The sequence below is a fragment of the Acomys minous genome, assembly GCF_964271855.1.
Source record: "Acomys minous genome assembly, chromosome: 13".
Lineage (NCBI taxonomy): Eukaryota > Metazoa > Chordata > Mammalia > Rodentia > Muridae > Acomys > Acomys minous.
Window position 1 is genome coordinate 4,621,539 of NC_140495.1, and position 18,880 is coordinate 4,640,418.

Here is an 18,880-nt window from a genome sequence, read left to right on the forward strand (position 1 = left end):
CTAAGGTCAACAATTAATAATTGGGACCTCATGAAACTGAAAGTTTCTGTAAGGCAAAGGACACTATTAACAGAACAAAGCAACAGCCTACAGACTGGGAGAAGATCTTCACCAACCCTACAACTGGCAATGGGCTAATATCCAAAATATATAAAGAACTCTAGAATTTAAACACCACTAAACCAAAAATCCAATTTAAAAATGGGGTACAGCGCTAAACAGAGAATTCTCAACACAGGAATATCAAATGGCTGAGGAACTCTTAAAGAACTGCTCAACGTCCTTAGTCATCAGGGGAACGCAAATCAAAACAACTCTGAGATTCCACCTTACACCTATCAGAATGGCTCAGATCTGATGTGACAGACAGTACATGCTGGCGAGGATGTGGAGAAAGGGGAACGCTCTTCCATTGCTGGTGGGAGTGTGAACTTGTACAATCATTTTGGAAATCAATCTGGCACTTTCTCAGAAAAGTGGGAATAGTGCTACCTCAGAACCCAGGTATACCGCTCCTGTGCATATACCTGAAAGATGCTCTACCATGCAACAAGGACATATGCTCACCTCTGTTCATAGAAGCTTTATTCATAATAGCCAGATTCTGGAAACAATCTAGATATCCATCAACCGAAGAATGGAGAAAGAAAATGTGGTACATTTACACAGTGGAATAGTACTCAGCTATTAAAAACAAGGAAATCTTGAAATTTGCAGGCAAATGGATGGACCTAGAAAAGATAAACCTGAGTGAGGTAACCCAGACCCAGAAATACACACATCGTATATACTCACTTATAAGTGAATATTAGCCCAACATAAATGTCCTCTGAGAGGCTCTACCCAGCAGTGGTGTGTGACAGATACTGGGACTTGCAGCCGGACCTTGGGAGGAGAGCTGAGACTTGTATGAAAGGGTCTGGGTGGGGAATGGAAGCACCCAGAAGGGTCAGGATCTCCCCAGGGAAATCACCAAGGCCTGCAGATCTGGACCAACGGGGCCTTACACAGACTGATGCACCAACTGAGGACAATGCATGCAGAGTGCCCAGATCCCCTGTCCAGATGTAGGAGATGCTTGTACCCCATGTGTGTGGGGAAGGGGGAGAGAGAGGGAACTGACTGCCCCTGACAAGAACTCTGGTGCCTGAGGTTTGATCACTGCCCCTTGGTGGGGCGGCCTTGGAGGCACATGGGGGGGGGGGATGCAGGCTACCCTGATGAGACCTGATGGACTGTGACCAAACAGTGGGGGAGGAAGCTCCCCCCATCAGAGATCTAAGGGAGGGGGATAGGATGGAAGGAGGAGGGAGGGAGGGAACAGGAAGATAAGAGCGGGGGGGTGGATAACAATCGGGATATAATGTGAATAAATTATTGTTAAAAAGAAAGAAAGAAAGACAGGAAGGAAGGAAGAGAAATCTAAAGAGAAAGTTGGCTGCTGCCCCAAGGATGGCTGCTAAGCCTCCACACCTTCTAACTACCTGGACAACCCTGCAAAGAAAGATACCTCTCTGAGGGAATGGAGGGGCTCCTGGAGTTTGGGGAAGTCACTGATAGCCCCCTCATCAGGGAACACTGGATTTTAGAAAACAGGTGTCATGTGTCCTTCTCATCCCACAGATTTGGGAATCTGGTACCCAGAGACAGGTAGTGACTTAAAGCTATGGATGTGGGAACAGGCTGGGAAGTGAGTGGGATGAAGGGAGGAGCAGACTCCGGGGCAGGGATGCAGTCTTCCATCTTTTCTCCCATGGCAGGCAGCTGGAGAGCTGCTGAGTCTGTAGCCCCTGGATCCACCCAGCCTTGGTGAGAAACCATTGGCCACTGAGCGCTCTGTGATCTTCCTATGGCCTCTTGAGGGACCTTCTTCCCTCCCTCCCAGGAGAGGCCTCCATCAGCAGCTGCTGGGCTTTCTGCACCCAGGACACTGCCCTAGGGGGTAGAGGCACTTTCCCTCTCCCCAAAGACCGTGTGAGCTCATTCTGGTAAAAGTTTAATGCCTGAAAGGCAATTACACTTAAGGATGCTCTGATGAGCACTCTGAGTGCGCTTCCGAGCCACCAGGGCCTGCAGCTAGCATCTCTCCCTGACTCGGCCTTCTGAAAAAGCCTCCCTGCTTTTCTCTAAAAGGCAGGGCAGGGAGAGCTCTTTCTTCCCATCAACTTGCTGTGTGACCTTGAACAGAACCATCTCCTCTCTGGGCTTGATTTGACATTTGTAAAAAACGGAAGCTTTGACTCTAGCTGATACTGTAAGTGGTGTGGGGTTCACCTCTTCATCCCCACAGGCCCTGTCTCTGGGCACAGCAAGTGAGAGGTCTCTGAGGGGGAACACAGAAAGCAGAGAACCTCAGAGTTCAGGGTCTGGGAAGAGACATTCCAGAGGACCCTGGCTATTTGCAGAGTAAGCCTGCTCTAACCAACATGAAAAGAATTATGCAAAATTCAGCTCAAATGACAGAGATGCGGCCATTTGTTGGGGGTGATATCTGACTTTACCTCCAAGCACAGGCCTCTCTTCAGCAACCCCAGAGGTGCCACGCTGGCCTCAGGCACCTAATGGGTGTCGCAGGCAGGCCCGAGGAGTGGCTTTCTGTTCACACCATTGGTGGTTTCTGCCCCACCCCCCACCCCCTCCTGTTTCCTTCCTGAACAGGAAGGGACAACTCTGCATTCAGTCTCTAGAAGCTTCTATGGCTAACTCCGTCCATTCTGTGGTGATCCTGTGATGTGGGTCAAGCTCTGTCTGTGGACATGGGAAAGCACCCACCTTAGGCTCCTGAGACCCACTACCAGCCCCCCAAATAAAATAGCCGAGCAGCCATGAGGAGCAGAGGTCAACCTCCAGAACCCACATAAATGCCAGGTGAGTGTGGCAGCACCATCTGTAATCCCAGCCTCTGGCAGTGGGCATGCAGTTACCAGAGCAGGCTAGATGCCCAGGCTACCTGTATTTAAGCTCTGGGTTTGATTGACAGACCCTACCTGAAGAGTCGTGAATGGTGGCACCTCACATAAGTTTTTGGCCTCCACATCACAGGCATACATGTGCACAGGCACACACATGTACAGCACCTACACACATGCACAGCACCCACACACATGCATGGCACTCACACACACATGCACAAAACCCATGCACATGCAAAGCACACACACACATGCATGCACAGGTATACACATGCACAGCGCCTATGCATATCACACAACACCCTTGTACATGCACAGCACATACACACATGCACATACACACACACACACACACACACACACAAAGATGGGGTGTGGAGCATGCTGGCCCACAGGTTACATACTGTGACCTGGAAAGATCTGTCTCAAATCTAAAATGGAGACTTTCCTGACCCTAGAGAAAAAGAGCCTGCTTCCCAACACGAGGACCAGCAGTGGGCAGATTTCCTGACGCAGCTCTCCTTGAACTATATTCTTTGCTCTGGCGGTTTTATTTTCTCAGCTTCTGGTTCTGGCTGGAGGCACTACTCAAAATGCTGCTCCTCTGGTAGGTCATGGGCACTGGTCACAGAAAGGCCACTAGGGTTCTTGAGAGGGTCCTTGAAGCTGGCCAAAAGGGAGTGTGATGAGGGTGGCCAGGTGAGCCTTTCCTGGTAAGATCCCAAGTTCTATTGGGCATGGATGTGTCAGGAGAGAACATTTAGGGGTGCTTCCCAGAGTTCTCTGACCACACGCACGCTCACCCCAGGCCCACCCTCTGCCCCTCCCCAGCTGTGTCTGTGGAGAAAGCCCTGTTGAGGCGCCATCAGTGCATCTCCCTTGCTGCCTGAGCTCCAGCTGGGCCCAGGCCACAGAAGGGCCCAGTGGGAAGCTGCTGTGGTCAGTGCTTCCCCACCGTCCTTCCCCGTGGCAGGCTGTGCTTCAGGGAGCAGCTTGTTCCTCTAGGGATACAGAGTTGGGGAGCCGGAGATAGGCAGATCCCTGGGGCTGTCTGGCCAGCTGTGGCTAGCTATCCTAGACCAGTTTCAGGCCAATTTCAAAAACAAAAACAACAAAAAAAAGAAAGAATGAATGAATGAAAAAGTAAAAAAGACAGCACATCATTCAAGGTTTTCATTTTGTTGGTCTCTATAAGCACACACACACACACACACACACATACACACACACACATACACACACACACACACATACACACACACACATACACACACACACATACACACATACACACACACACACACACACACACACACACATTTGTACCCCTGCTCACTCATGCACATTCATACACGCATGTGCACACACCCGCATGCACAGAAAGACTATGGCTTCTGTCTTGGATAGCTTCTGCCTTGCTTTCTCTTGACTCAGGCCACCAGGCTATGAACAGCTCTACAGAGAGAGCCCAAGACTGAACACAGAAGCATCTATATGCTGATCGGTAATTGATGACGGCTTGCCAATGATCCCTTGACTAACTTTAGAACGACCTGTCTTGACATGACCTGTGTGATGGTCACCTCTGCAACCAGCTTTACTACAGCCTTGAGAAACACCCTGAGCTGTGAGCACATGGCCTCAAGCGACTGAAAACAGTTATTGTTTTGAGCTGCTGAATACTGGCCTGATTTGTTACACCTGTGGATGACTCACACAGCTGTGTGGACACCTGTGTATTCAGATTTTGTTTTGAGATCCACCCAAGGAGGATTCTTTTTTTTTTTTTTTGCTAACCTAGCTGGAGGCTGCAGCCTGGGTGGAAGGAACGCATTGTGGTGTCAGTTAGCTTCTGTTTCTGTGATCAAAATAATTGATACAGACAACTCAAGGGAGAAAGGAGTTGTCTGGGCTCACAATTTTAAGGAGATTCAGGTCACAGTGTTGGCCCCTGTTTTATTTAACACCATGGCTGCTGGAGTGTATGGTGGAGGGCTACTGTTCCTGCCAGCAGCAAGAACAGGGGAAGGTGGGAACTGGGGATTGATGCCATCTTCAAGGGCAGCCCCCAATGACCCACTTCCACTATCGAGGCACCATATCTCAAGTTTCTGGAACCTCTCAAAATAACACCACGAGCTGGGAAACGAACACCCAACACATGAGCCATGAGGGACGCTGAAGTCTCAAACCATCACGACTGTCTTCGTGAGGCGATGGCTGTGCTGCTGTGTCTGGGTCTCTTCTCACCCGTCCCTGAAACAGCTAGAAGGTTTGGAAAAAGTCCCAGGCTCACACAGGGCACAGCCACAGGACTGAGGAGGAAATAAGACGTAGAGGGAGAGGAAATAAGAAGAGGGAAATACAGGGGAGGCCAGGGATAGGGTGAGGTAGCCAAGTAAGATCCAGGTTGTAAAGTGTTGGCCATGCAAGAGGGATGATCAGGCCCTGAGCTTAACATCAAGGACTCATGTTAAACAAACAATGAGCAAAAAGCAATAAAACAACCTGGTGTGGTGGCATGCACCTGTAATTTCAGTACTGGGCAGGCAAAGACAGGAGGGTCTCTCAGTCAGCTGAGCCTACTTGGAGGGCTCCAGGCCAGTGAGAGAGGCTGTTTGAAAATCAAGGTAGATGGTGTCTGAGGGACAATACTCACAGTTGCTCTTTAGCTTTTATACACACACACACACACACACACACACACACACACACACATGCACGCACACACGCACGCACACATACACACACTCACACTCCTGTAGGCACCCATGCACTCAGAAGCACATATGAATACATATATGCACTCAAACATACATGCATGAGCGCAGGATTCAGGCCTGAGTTAGTGCATAAGTGGACGATGAAGGAAGGTTTATTCGCAGAGTCTCTCTGCTCTGTAACAAGCCCACCTAACACATCAAATGAGACCTACACAAGCTCCTAAGAGAGCTTCGTGAAGGGAACACACTGTCCTCAGAACAGTGACACTCAGTCCCGCCTGATCCTTACTTGCAAGTTTTCCTTCAGGCACTGTGATGGTTGACGCTGGTTCTGAACTTGACGAGATCTAGACTAACCTAGGAGACAAGCCTATGGGTATATCTGTGAGGGATTATCTCTTAAAGTACTACTTATTAATCTTACATGTATGTGTGCATGTCTGTGTGGCACGCGCATGCTAGAGTCCGTGGGGGTCAGAGGAGGGCTCTATATCCCTCAGAATGAAGTTGTGAATGGTTATGGGGCATCGTGTGGGTGCTGGGAACTGAACCCGGGTCCTCTGCAAGAACAGTAACCTCTTGGCCACCTCTCCAGGCCTGTGAGGGATTGTCTTGATTAGGCTAATTGAGCTAAGAAGCCCTTCTGTAATTGTGAGGGCACCATTTCCTGGTCTGGGTTCCTGGATTGGGAGAACACAAGCTGAGCACCAGCATCATGCCTCTGTGCATGCTGACTGTGGGTACCACGTGACCCACTGCCTCCTCAGGCTCTGTGCCACGAATTCCCCACAGTGATGGGCTGGACCTTCAAGTGCCAAAGCAAACAGTAGAAGCGTCTGTCCTGACTGCCTGGCCTCCCTCCATCCTGAGGTGATATTCTGGCTCTGCCAGGCCCCAGGGAGCAGCCCCACCTGGAGAAACACTTTCCTCCCTGCAGTTGGCTGAGGCCAGCAGCCAGGTGTTGTTGCTGCACAAGTGGCCCCTTTGGGAGGCTGGGTGGCGTCTGTGAGTCACTTCCTGCTATTTCCTCCAAGAAGTAAGTCCTGCCATTCTTTACAGAGAAATTTGACATTTTTGCAGGACTAACTTGCGGGGCCTTTTGGTCAAGAAGTTGGCGGAGGTGGGTGGGGGTGAGGGGTGCGTTGGGTGGGGAATCCTTTCTATTATACTTACAAAGCTATTAATTGGCTTCTTTTTAAACTTAAATTCTACTATGAGTTCACTTGGAGCAGGAATGCAGATTTAGCCCCAAGTATCAAATCGTTTAAAGGGTTGTTTGTTTGTTTGTTTAAACAAATGAATCTCCGTTAGCAGGCAGGCCAGCAGGATTTTTAGTTCAGAGCCTGAGCCCTGGTGGCCCAAGAAGCCACCATTCTCAGCAGGCCAGTTACCACACTTCTTAGGGAAAGGCGGAGAACCGTGATTTATTCAATGTTCTACAATGGGAAAATGACCAAATAAAGAGGTCTGGTGACCCCAACTTCACCTATGGGTTCTTGATGTGAAAGAGGTTTAGGTTTCAGTAGAAGGAAAGGGGCTGGAGAGATGGCTCAGCAGCTCAGAGCACACTGGCTGCTCTTCCAGAGGACCCTGGTTCAGTTCCCAGCACCCACATGGTGCCTCTCACAAGCGTCTGTAACTCCAGTTTCAGGGGATCTGACACACACTGTGGTATTACACACTGCACATACGTACACGCAGGCAAAGCATCCACACAGAAAAATAGGTAAATAGAAGGCAAGAGGTGCGCATCGATAGGCAGTCCTCTTGTGAATCATTGTCCTGGCCCCAGTCGTTTCGGTAAGACAAATGGTCAGAGCTGTGCAAAGCATGCTCCTGGGAGTTCCCTCTCTGGCTGGCGTGAGGCGTGAGGCGTCAGCTCTTTTTTTCTCTCAGCATGTTGCTCCTGAGGAGCTTCCAATTCCGACAGCCCAGGAGAGGGACACAGCTTCCTTCCTGCCGGGATGGTTAGGGAAGGCAGGCTCTGCTTCCTTCTGCAGGTCAGAGGCAAGTGGAAGAGCCTGGTGGGGTGCACCTCAGGGTGCCTATCTGACCTGGGGCGAGGAAAGGACTTAGGACTATGGCCCGGGGTCATCCCCAGAGCACCTGGCTCTTCTGTTTCTGTGCCCATGTATCTAGCTAGCAATAGGGACATCCAGGTGTGAAGCCCAAACACTTGGCACAGATAACCTTGGCATCAGCCTGGTGGCCTGCTCTTTTTGCAGCTCCCTAGTCTGTGAGCCTGCCAATTATTGAGCCTTAAAGGAGCTTATCTCTACCTCACTTAGGTTCTGAGGTTCTGGAAAGCAATCTCTGTATCACTGGCCGGACACCTGGAATAGCTGCTACGTCAATTGTCTTTCTTACTCCTAATCCAGGGTTCCTAGAGCATTGGGTGCAGGACACAGGCGCATCCTGAGTGCAGCCCCTCAGGGTGGGGTCTCGGGCACCACATTTGCTAAGACAGTACTGATCCTGACGCTGCAGCCCAAGCTCAGAGCTTGGAGCACATCTCTCAAACTGCTATGAAAGTCTGAGCCCAGAGGGAGATGCCTTCCCCAGGACACTGCCGTCAGGGTCGGGTGGGCATCTTAGGGAGCCGTTGTCTGCCTTGTGCCACTCATCACACAGACCTCAGGCAAGCGCGCTTGTGAGTCTCCCAGGATCTTGTGAAAATGCAAACGTAGTCTGATCCCTTACTGCTGTGGTGGGCAGAGGGACTGCATCCCACGGCTCTTCGGAGACTGTCATGCTGCCCAGTGCTGCTCCCGACAGCCCAGGGACCCAGGGGGGTGAGTGAGATCTCTAGAGGATGGTAGTGCTGTAGCGCAGAGCCCTGATCCCTCCAAAACAAAACACACACACACACACACACACACACACACAGCCTTAAAATATAGGTTGACATTTATATTAAAAGGCAAGACTTTTAAAAAATGCATGTATGCTTGTGCAGGTAGGTCAGAGGTTCAGGCTCAGCTCCCCCTTCTTTGGCGCTGCCCATCACAGGTTGGTGAGCTCCAGGGATGGAGCTGCTCATCCCTGTCTCCCTACAGCTGGGATCACACCTCACACCACTTCTGACTGTATGTACGCTCTGGGGCTCACACTCCTTCAAGGCCGTCACTCTACCGACTGAGCTCTCTCCAGCCCCAAGACTCTTGAGAGGTGACTACTGTGTAAGATCCACCTTTGTGGCTTGGATTAATGATCTTAATACAACTGTTTCTAACGGGTGTGCCCAGCCCTCTTGTCTTTCTCTGCCCTCTGCCTTGTAAAAAAAGTCCCAACAGGGATCCATATCCAGCCTTGAACTTGCGGCCTCTAGAACGGTGAGGAAGCCGGTTTTTACTCTTTGTACCTTGCCCGTCTCAGGCATTCCATGATGGCAACACCACCTCAGTTAGATAAGTGGTGCTGATGCTGGGTCAGTGACCTCGGGAACAGACGGCCCAGGGTACGGCCACGCCAAAGCATTTACTCTCCTTTCCTGCACCGCCCTGGCTTTGCTGGAAGGCTGCTGTGGGAGGGCGGCTCTAGAGCAGAGACAGGCAACGCTCAAGGTTTCCTGTGGTGGAAGTGACTCATGGATTCCTGTCTGTGAGAACGCTCCGAAGAGCGAACCCAGACTCAGGGTTCTCTCCTACCCTGATTTTTGTTGGTTTGGTTTTTTTTTGTCTTTTATTTTGATTTTTTTCATTAAGTTGACACAGGCTAGAGTTATCTGAGAAGACTGAACCATCATTGAGAAAATGCCTCCACTGGGTAAGGCTGTAGGCAAGTCTGTGGAACATTTTTTCTTTTTCCCTATTTGTTTTGATTATTCTTCTCTGAGACATATATCCCTGCAGGGGCCACCCCTCCCTCTTCTCTCCCGGTTTCGCCCTCATCCTCCCCTCTTCTCCAAATCCACTGCTCCTCCCCTGTTTCCCTTCAGAAAAGACCAACATTTGAGAGCCTAGCACAATGTGGGAGTTCCATCCCTGCGTGGGTGGTCCTGGCTTCTCTAAGGAAGCAGGCTGAGTGGGCCATGAGGACAGCTGTCCTCTGACCTCCACATGTATACCAGGGTACTCTGGGACACACACACACACACACACACACACACACACACACACACACACACACCATAAAAGTGTAATAAAAACTTTTTTAAAAGTCCATGAATTCTGCATACATTAAATACTTCAAAATTTCAGGTCAGTTCAATTGTGAATTATTTCCTTCACACCCACAAAAGTCAAATCAATAGCTAGCCACAGAGAATCAATTATTCACAAGGTGCCATGAGTGTTGCAACAGTAACTAGTGCCTTAGATTATGTCTACTAAAAAGAAAAGATATAAACATGAAACTTACTAAACTATGAGGTCCAAATATGGATTAAAAAACAGAATCCTATACAATATGGCACATAGTTAATCAATACACAGTAATCCCGAATGGCACAGCACATAATTAACCAACGCACAGTTGTATAGGAGAATGGTTGCTGGAGTTGAGGCTGAAACACAGCTGTTTCCTGGTTAAGGTGTGGCTGAAGTGCAGCAACCAACGTGCTAAGAGGGGTCAAATGCCAGCCCCAAACTGCCTGGTGCCAGAGCCTGCATCACATAAACCTTGCATTTGCCGTGCATATTGCAAATTCAGAGAGAGAGAGTGATGTGCAATAAATATTAATATCGCTCCCTCCTGTGCCGCAGCTTCTTATTCGGAGGAGCCCAGTCCCAGCTGGTGGCCGTCCAGTCTTGTGATTGGCATCCTCCTCCAACTGTCCCCTCATGGTTTCTTCTTGGCTCAGGGGAACTATCTCTGACCCAGGAGAGTGGACACCTCACCAATTCCCTTCAGGGAATTCCTTTCCAGAACTCTTTCTGCACACCCAGTTTTCAGTCTATTTCAACTATCAAAGTCATATCTCTTCCCTGTGGGAAAACCTAGAAAGCACAGGACACTAGTTGTATAATTCAAGGCACACTGTGTGTGTGTGTGTGTGTGTGTGTGTGTGTGTGTGTGTGTGTGTGTTCTAAGCGCGTGCACAGGCACGGAGGCCAGAGGAGGATGTTGAGCACTTCCCTCTATCACACTCTGCCCTGTTCCCTTGAGGCAGGGTGTCTCACTGAACCCAGAGCTCACTGTTTTTCTGCTTTACTGGGTGTCACCCTTCCCCAGTGCCAGTCACGGACGCACTCAGCCATGGTTGGCTTTAAATGGGTGCTGAGACCTAACACAGCCCCTCACGCTTGCCCAGGCAGACATCCTTACCCACCGAGCCATCACCTCAGTCCCCTCCGAGCACATTTTTTTAACCCTTCTCTGCTGATTTCAGTCCTCCCCCCCCCCCATTCATTATCTTAATCAAATCATTTATCCAACAACTATTGGAGTTAACATTCTTCACTGAAATAGGCATCACGGAGGGAGAAAACAACGGTTTCGGAGCAGTTCGCACCCTGCATTGGAACCACTACATCATTTCTGGTTTAAGATGTGTGTAGTTCATTTCAATTAAATATATATTATACTGAAATGTTCCTTGTGCTCAGATTTCATCTTAGATTGAAATCTCCATTAACATTCACTGTGTATTTCCTTTGTCCATTTAGATGCAGCTGGATTCTGATTCCCAGCTCTCCTGGGCATGGCGTAGCTCTTAGGGCACCACCCGTGCCGGCTGACTTCAGCCCACTCCGAGTTCTCCTCCTGTCCAGAACGGACAGGGTAGACATCCCAGACATCTGTGAAAGCTGCTCCCTCCCGCTTGCACAGCTTCCACACCAGGGGAGGCTGCTTCCTTTGAGGCAAGCGCCATACAAAAAGTGCTATTGTTTGGAAGGCAGCCGCTTCAGATTCCAAGGCGAGCCTCTCCGGCTTGGGTGTTGTTTCTTTTACTGTTTTCTCTCCCTTACTTGGAAGTGATAAAATTAAAAAAAAAAAAAAAAAGCAGGGATCAATTATGACTCTGAGACAATTGTCATTTAAACGAATATGAATCTATTTTAAATGATCACAATGTGTGTAACTTTCTTCCCAACACCGCCCCCATCTCAAGCTTTTGTATGGGGGAGCTTGGGCAACAAAACAATACCTCATTTAGTATTCAGATGAACATAACACCAGGTTCCCTCTGTTCCTTTCAAAGGGACTTTCTTCCTGAGTTCTGCCTGCTCATACCTCCGTGGACTTGGTCCGTCCGTCTGAACCCCAGCAGAAGCTGATCTGTTCCATCCCAACGGCCTTTCTGGGGACAACACCTCTGATTATACCTCTAATCCCATCAGCCTTCTTGTCCCACGAGCTTGGATTGGGGCTAAGTAAATGAACCTGCTACCTACAGAGCCCCAGGCCTCCCAAACAAATACCGCCTCTAGCTTCCCACAGAACCACGGCCACTGAAGGTCTTGGAGGCTCCCACGTGCGTCCTCCTGTTCTGTGTCCAGCTCTCTCAGGTCTCAGCTGAATCCCAGGGCTTGCTACTGACTGAGCCTTTGTGAGTTTCGCTGCCTCCTGCACTGAACGTCTTTCTGAGCTCTGAGTTTACATTTGTAAATTTGCAGCAGGAGGAAACTAACAAGCAAAAGCCATACCCAGGGCTGGGAGAGAGCTCCTGCCTGTCCCCATAAGCAGGCTGACCTGGAACCCCAGGGATAGACAAAACTGCACCTGGTGGTGTGTGTCTGTAACTCCAGGCTGGGAAGAGAGACAGTTGGATCTCTGGGGTTTGCTGACCAACCAGCCTAGCCCAATCCAGGCCACTGAAAGACCTTAGCTTAAAAAAAAAAAAAAGCAGACAATACCTGCGGTATAAAATCCAAGGTTGAACTTTGGCTTACACACACACACACACACACACACACACACACGTGTGCGCGCTCAGTTGTGACCACTCTCTATCCTGATTTGATTTCAGGGCAGAAAGGCCACCTTGGCCCTTCCTGAGTGGGTGAGGAATCTTAAGAGAGAGGCACCCTGCTTGGAAACTGTATCTCAGAGACTGGAAAAGCTGGGTGACCAGGACAGGAGAGGCAGCCAGTGCATCACACAGGTAGAGGGGTCAGGAGCCCAGCATGGGCCACAGTTTCATTGCAGGCTTTCTTAGGAAAGCGGGACTCCCGCCCAAATCTGGCCTCCTGAGTCAGATCCCTGGAGTGGGGCCCAGTGTTAGCTCACTTTAGCAAGCACCTGGTTGTCCTAATAACTCCGCTGGTTCAGCTCCAAACACCTTGCGGTGCTTAGAGGGCACCCTGCTGTCTGCCCTGAGATCCAGACAGGGGAAAGGGGAAAGCAGGTTTCCTAAGCCATAGGCCCTGTCATTCAGATGTTAAATGCTCTCTTTGACTCCCTGTGACCCCCTCCCTTCCCCCCCCCCCCACCCGCGCCCACTGTGTCCTTTCTCCTGATTTTTAATGCCCCCTGGGGCGTCTGGTTCAGGAAGAACCCTTGCCTCAGCTCCCAGCAGCCAAGCAGTAGCCTTCCAGTTCCGGGCAGCTTCTCCCTCCTTCCCGGAGCCTGCAAAGCTGTGTCTTCTGTGACCCCGCCCACCGTGATTCAGACCCTCTGCCGGTCTGTCCACACCAGGGCTGCGTGAATGGACGGACTGCGCTGCACACAGAGCTGCCTCGGGGCAGCTGTGTGACGTGGACAGCCTTCTCTCTAGAGTCGGGAGGGCTGCACCTGCTTTTTATTGTGAAGCAGGAAGAGGCCCCGGTGCCTGGCAGCGGGGAAAGGTAGCTCCCAGGAGACACCCAGCGAGTCTGAGACGGGGACCCTAGAGGGAGATGATTAGCCCAAGTGAGTCACGTGCTTCTCAGCGCTTAGTTTCCAGCCCGTGCCCGCACTCAGTGAGCAGACTCTGCTTTGAACCTAGAAGAGTTGTATTTGTCAAGGTCAAACTTGTCTTCGGCTCTGTTTTTTGAGACAAATTCATCTTAGCCCAGGCTGGCTTTGAACTCTCACTGTAGTCAAGGATGATAGCTTCTATCCTCCTGCCTCCACCTCCAGGGTCCTAAGATTGAGGGGGTATGACAGCAGGCCCAATTTATGTCGGCCTGTAGGTTGAACCCAGTGCTCTGCATGTTAGGCAAGGACTCTACCACTCAGCTACATCCTCAGTCAAAGACCGTCTTTTCCTTCACGCGCACTCCCAAGGGCCCTGGGACAGGAGCCTAGATGTCCTTCCTGGACCCTAGACAAATACTCTGGGCAGTGGGGGAGGGGCACTTCATCCCTAGAAGGCCTTTGAGTGACCTGTGCTTGCAGAGCATGCCAACATATTCATTTCCCAAGCCCTTCTGTGTGCATATTTGTGTGTGTGTGTGTGTGTGTGCTGCATGCGGAAGACAAAGATTAATGAACTTTTAGAGTGTCAGTCCTCAGTTACTGTCTACCTGTGTTTGTTTGTTTGTTTGTTTGTTTTTTGAGACAGGGCCTCTCATTGGCCTGATGGTTAACTCAGCTAGACTGAACAGCAAGCCCCAGGGACCTGCCTGGGATTACAAGCATGTGCCACCACGCCTTGCTTTTCCTATAGGTTTTAGGGGATTGAACTGGAGTCTTCACGTTTGCGCAGCAAACAGTTTAATAACCAAGGCATCTTCCTAGTTCTGCTCACCCTCCATGTCTTTCTGCAAGTCTGGGGCCATGTGGCCATGTCAGACGCTGAATCACTAGCACAGCTAAGGGTCCTCAGTGAAGACAAACCAACAGGGGCCAGACACGGATGCCAAGTCCCACCTCTGTCACCATGCACCATGGGCTCAAGGGGGCACACCTCTGACTCGTGCTTTCTCTCCTATAGAACAAACTAACAGATGCACCAGTTCCATGAGATGCTGTGAATCTGTGCCCTTGCTGTGGGTGGTCAGCACCATATAATTTTCTGCTGTTACTGCAGCTTCTGGATTTTGGAGCATACACACTTAGACCCAAGCCCAGGCACGCTTTCTAGAGTGGGGCTTCTTAAACATTCTCCACGCACAGTCTTTTCATATCTAATAAACGATGATGCAGCTCTTGATACACAGGTGTATAAAATAGGCTTACAAAGATTTGCTGATAGCAAATCATAAACTTATTTTAAACAATTCTTTGGTACACATAATAATTTTACCACTTATTAAAGACAAAAGAAAACCTGCAGACTAATGAGATGGCCGCGCCTGTTTATTTTTATATGAGAATTAGATCTTGGCTGTATGTTTAACACCAAGAACATGAGCCTCTAAAACACTTTTCAGAGTTGATTGATATTTTCTTTTTATAATCATCAATTCTGAGACTACTGTTTTTCCACAAATTCACAGTATAAATGGTAGACATATGTTTAGGGCCAGCCCAAGCTCACCAAATATTTTTTTTTAATGAAACAAGTCAGCAATCAAACAGTAATGTTTAAAAGCCAAGCATTTTAGCACAGTGCAGTGTAAAGTCGTACTAACCTGACACGTGCTGAGGAGTAATGGGGAGATGGGAAGTCTCTTTTCTGTAATTAAACTATTATGTTTCTGTAAGAGCAGAAGGTTTCATATTTGTAGGAAGAACACTGCAGTCCAGGAGAGAGAATGATTTTGAACCTGAGCTGAGGTTCTAGGCAGCGTTCGTGACATCTGGTCTGAGCAGTGCAAAGTGCGCATGTCTGTGTTCAGAAGCAAAGCTACAGTGGAGTCACGTGACACAACACGGCTGAATGATGCCCCAAACACCCTGGACTCGTGGCCTTTGAGTTTGAGTTTAATTTTAGAGGGTTTTACTGTTGCCAACCTTTTTTGAGACCCTCCCCACGTTCAGTCATGTGCCTCTTCCATATGAGGCCGCAGTCCATGCTGTAAGAGATGGGTTCTAGACCACTTCATCCAAACCCACTCATTTTTCCATACCTGAGAGGCTCACAGCAAGCCAGGCCATGTAGGTAAGTCACAGCGTATGTGGTCTAAACCACCAGTGGATGTTACCCAGTGAAAGACTCACGGAGCAGCTTCTGAAGGCACACAGGAGCTGTCAGCTGTCGGGGACCATCTGGGCTGGGTCACGCCTGTCCAGCATGGTTCTATACCTGGTGACTCATGCTGGGCATTTCACCCCACACAGGCCAACGCTGGCAGAACTTCCGGCTCTAGAGCTACGTGCATTTATCCAGACTCCACGAGGTCTGCCTCCCTCAATCCTGCCATAGGAGTTGAACCAAGGATACCCCCTAGCCAACCCTTTCAGACCTTCCCTCCAACTCTGAGCAAGTCTCAAGAACCAGTCTCCTGGAGCAGGAAGTGAGGCATGTGTCAGTCACTGTTGCACTGCCTCCCACTCCTGTCATTTCCAAAACGTGCATGGAGTCAGCGCCTTGGCCACACCTTGTGGTTGGTCGTTCTCCTCTGCATCCTGGTCCGGATGTCTGTAGCTGCGCTATTTTCCTTCTGGCCCCACGCCTCTGCTTAAAGGCGCCATCTCAGAGCATGGACACTTCCTCCCATGCCGAGTGACCTATGCACTGTTGTTTTGAGACAGAGTCTCACGCTCACAATCCTCCTGCCTCTGCTCCGGGAGCTGAAATTCTGTTTGTGTGTCCCCCCCCCTCGTGCCCCCTCCCCCCCCCGCTCACCTCTCCTGCCCTGTGGGATGTAACTCCCCCTCTTCAGACTCTGTGGATGGTGGCTCAGTTCAGGAGGTCCCACCTATCCCCAGGCAGGCTCCGCTCTTCCCTCTTAAAGCTCTGCAGGATCTCCCTCATCTGGAAAGTTCCCTTCATCTCTGAGATCTCCCCAGAGTGAGGGAGTCCTCAGATCCTCATGCGGGAGCTGCTCTGTCACTCGGCCATGCTGCACTGTCATTATCAACAGCACAGTGTCTTCCTCATCAGTCCTTAAGGGCAGCGTGACAGCTAATATTTGACAAGATCTAAAACTGTCGAGAAGCCGACCCTCGGGGCTTGCTTGCAAAGGAGTTTCAAGACTGAATTAGCTGAGGTAGGAACCACCACTCTAAATGTGGGTGGTGCCGCTGCATAGGTTGGGGGTCCCGGGAAAAATAAAAATGACTAAGTGAACTGAGCCCAAATACCCACCTCTCTCTCTGCTTCCTGGCTGGAGAACAGTGTGACCAGCCCCTCACACCCCTTTGGCCGCAACATCTCTGCCATAATGATCTGTGTCCTTAAATGTAAGCAAACCTTTTCTTCCTTAAGTCGCTCCCGTACAGCAGCAAGAAAGTGAGCGTTAGAGATGGAGACTGCCTTCGTCATCCAAGTGTCATGAGGGTGTGGTACAGGCAGGGTGTGGTAAAACCAGAGAGCCATACAGCTCCAGGTGCTGAAACCCCTTTGACTGGGGTGCGGTAAGAAGGCTAAAACACCCCAGACTCACTTTCTTCTCTGAGGCTGAGATGAGCAGGTGTAATTTCAGGGCAGCTTGAATTTCAGTGTCTGATCACAGGTAGCAAGTGCCCAGCGCCAACAGCTGTCCCCATGGGAACCGTATCCAGCAAATCTCCAACTCTGAGCAAACAGCATGTCCTAGGCCCAAGCTCCCTCCCTCCTATCAGGGCCCTAGAACCCAGTGGGGGCTGATGTGGACACGGGGCCAGCTTGGGGTGCCCATAGCCCCCGCCACAAGGCCTGTGAGGGGCTGAAGCTGCAGGGACAGGGTGGGCAGGTTGTCATGGGAACCAAACTGCTGGCCTTTCTCTGGCGTTTAGAGTTCTGACAGAGGCCAGGCTTTACTGGCACACACTCCCCCAGGCTCCTCCCTACCTTCTCAGCCTGTGTCCAAAGTACACTGCAGGCACAGAGATGGGTCAAAGGCTCCGAGGAGCGGGGGAAGCCGAGGGACAGAGAAGCTGGCCACCAGCCTCTCTGTTCTGAATCTGAGCACTGCCATGGTTTCTTAGACTGGGTACTGCGTGGAAGGGGACAAGTGTCACAGGTAGGAGATGCTTGGTGTCTGTAGCCTTAGGACAAGAGGTTCTGAGTCCTTGCCCTGCTAGTACTTCACCACTGAGCATCCCTGGTGAGGTTTCTCACCCTCCCTGTGCCCACTTCTCCCACGTATGAGGCAAAGACCATTCAACTTGCTGGTCCTCATTCACATCCCCTACTCGTGGGCAAGCTATGAAGCCCTCATGTGTCACTCTAGTAATTTAGGGATATAAACTGTACTCGAAATAAATAAGCAAGTTGAGCTGGGGTGATGATTCGGTCGGTAGAGTGCTTGCATCTGTAAGTATGGGGGCTTGAGTTTGACCCCCAAACCCACCTAAAAATCTGGGCATGGTGGTGCACACTGTAACCCCAGGGCTGGGGCAGTAGAGACAGGCTGTTTCTTTGGGCCCACCTATTTGCTGATCTCTAGGACACTGAAAGACCTCAAAAGGATTCGTGGTGATGGATTCACTTAAACTCAGCCCTCGAGAGGCAGAAGCAGCAGATCTCTGTGAGTTTGAGGCCAGCCTGGTCGACACAGAGAGTTCCAGGCCAGCTGGGACTATATGGAGAGACCCTGTTTCCAAAAAAGAATGTGATAGAAGAAAAAAATGAAAAAGGTACATGGCTCCCGAGGACGACAGCTGAGATTATCTTTGGATTCCATGCATGAACACACATGTGAATGCATACTCATATACATGCACACCTGCACATACTCCCACATATACATACATGCACACACAAGAATTAGATAATCTGTGTACAGTAGCACATGCTACAATCCAAGTATGGGGAGGCTGGGACAAGACAACCCTGAGTTCAAGACAGAAACAGAAACTTCTCACTAAGTGACAGGTAAAGGGGTCGACGGCAGGAAACCAGTGGTGAGCGAGTGGCCCCAGGAGCTGCTTTATATCCAGAGTGAGTAGAGCACTCATTTCTATGACGTCTCAAAATTCCGTCTTCGTTGGGTAAAACTATAAAGTCCTGCCAGGACGCGGAGAACAGCTGCAGAAATCCAGTCATGGGGAGTGTGGCTGGGTCCCAGGAGGAGCTGTCACAGTAACCTGCTCTATTTAAGGCGATGCCAGTGGCATCACTGTGGGTGGGGCTTGCGCCTCCCCATTATAAGGTCCTTATACACAGGTGACACTCAACAAATGCACATGGAACAAAACAATAAATGAAATTACACAAGGATATAGAGAGTCTGTCCTAGTTGGGTTTTCGTCAAATTGGCACCAACCAGAGTCATCCAGGAAGAGGAACCACAACAGAGAGAATGCCTCCATTAGACCTGTAATCAAACCAATGGCCATTTTCTTGATTAACGA

General features: G+C 50.1%; 1 long non-coding RNA gene across 1 annotated transcript; it reads right to left on the bottom strand.

Moving 5' to 3' along the window:
• Window positions 1-10,974: 10,974 nt before the first annotated feature.
• LOC311582157 lies at window positions 10,975-14,437 on the bottom strand. Its single transcript, XR_014774025.1, has 2 exons — window positions 14,247-14,437; window positions 10,975-11,543 (listed from the first exon to the last, which is right to left on the bottom strand). It is a non-coding gene; the product is annotated as an uncharacterized lncRNA (long non-coding RNA).
• Window positions 14,438-18,880: the final 4,443 nt, after the last annotated feature.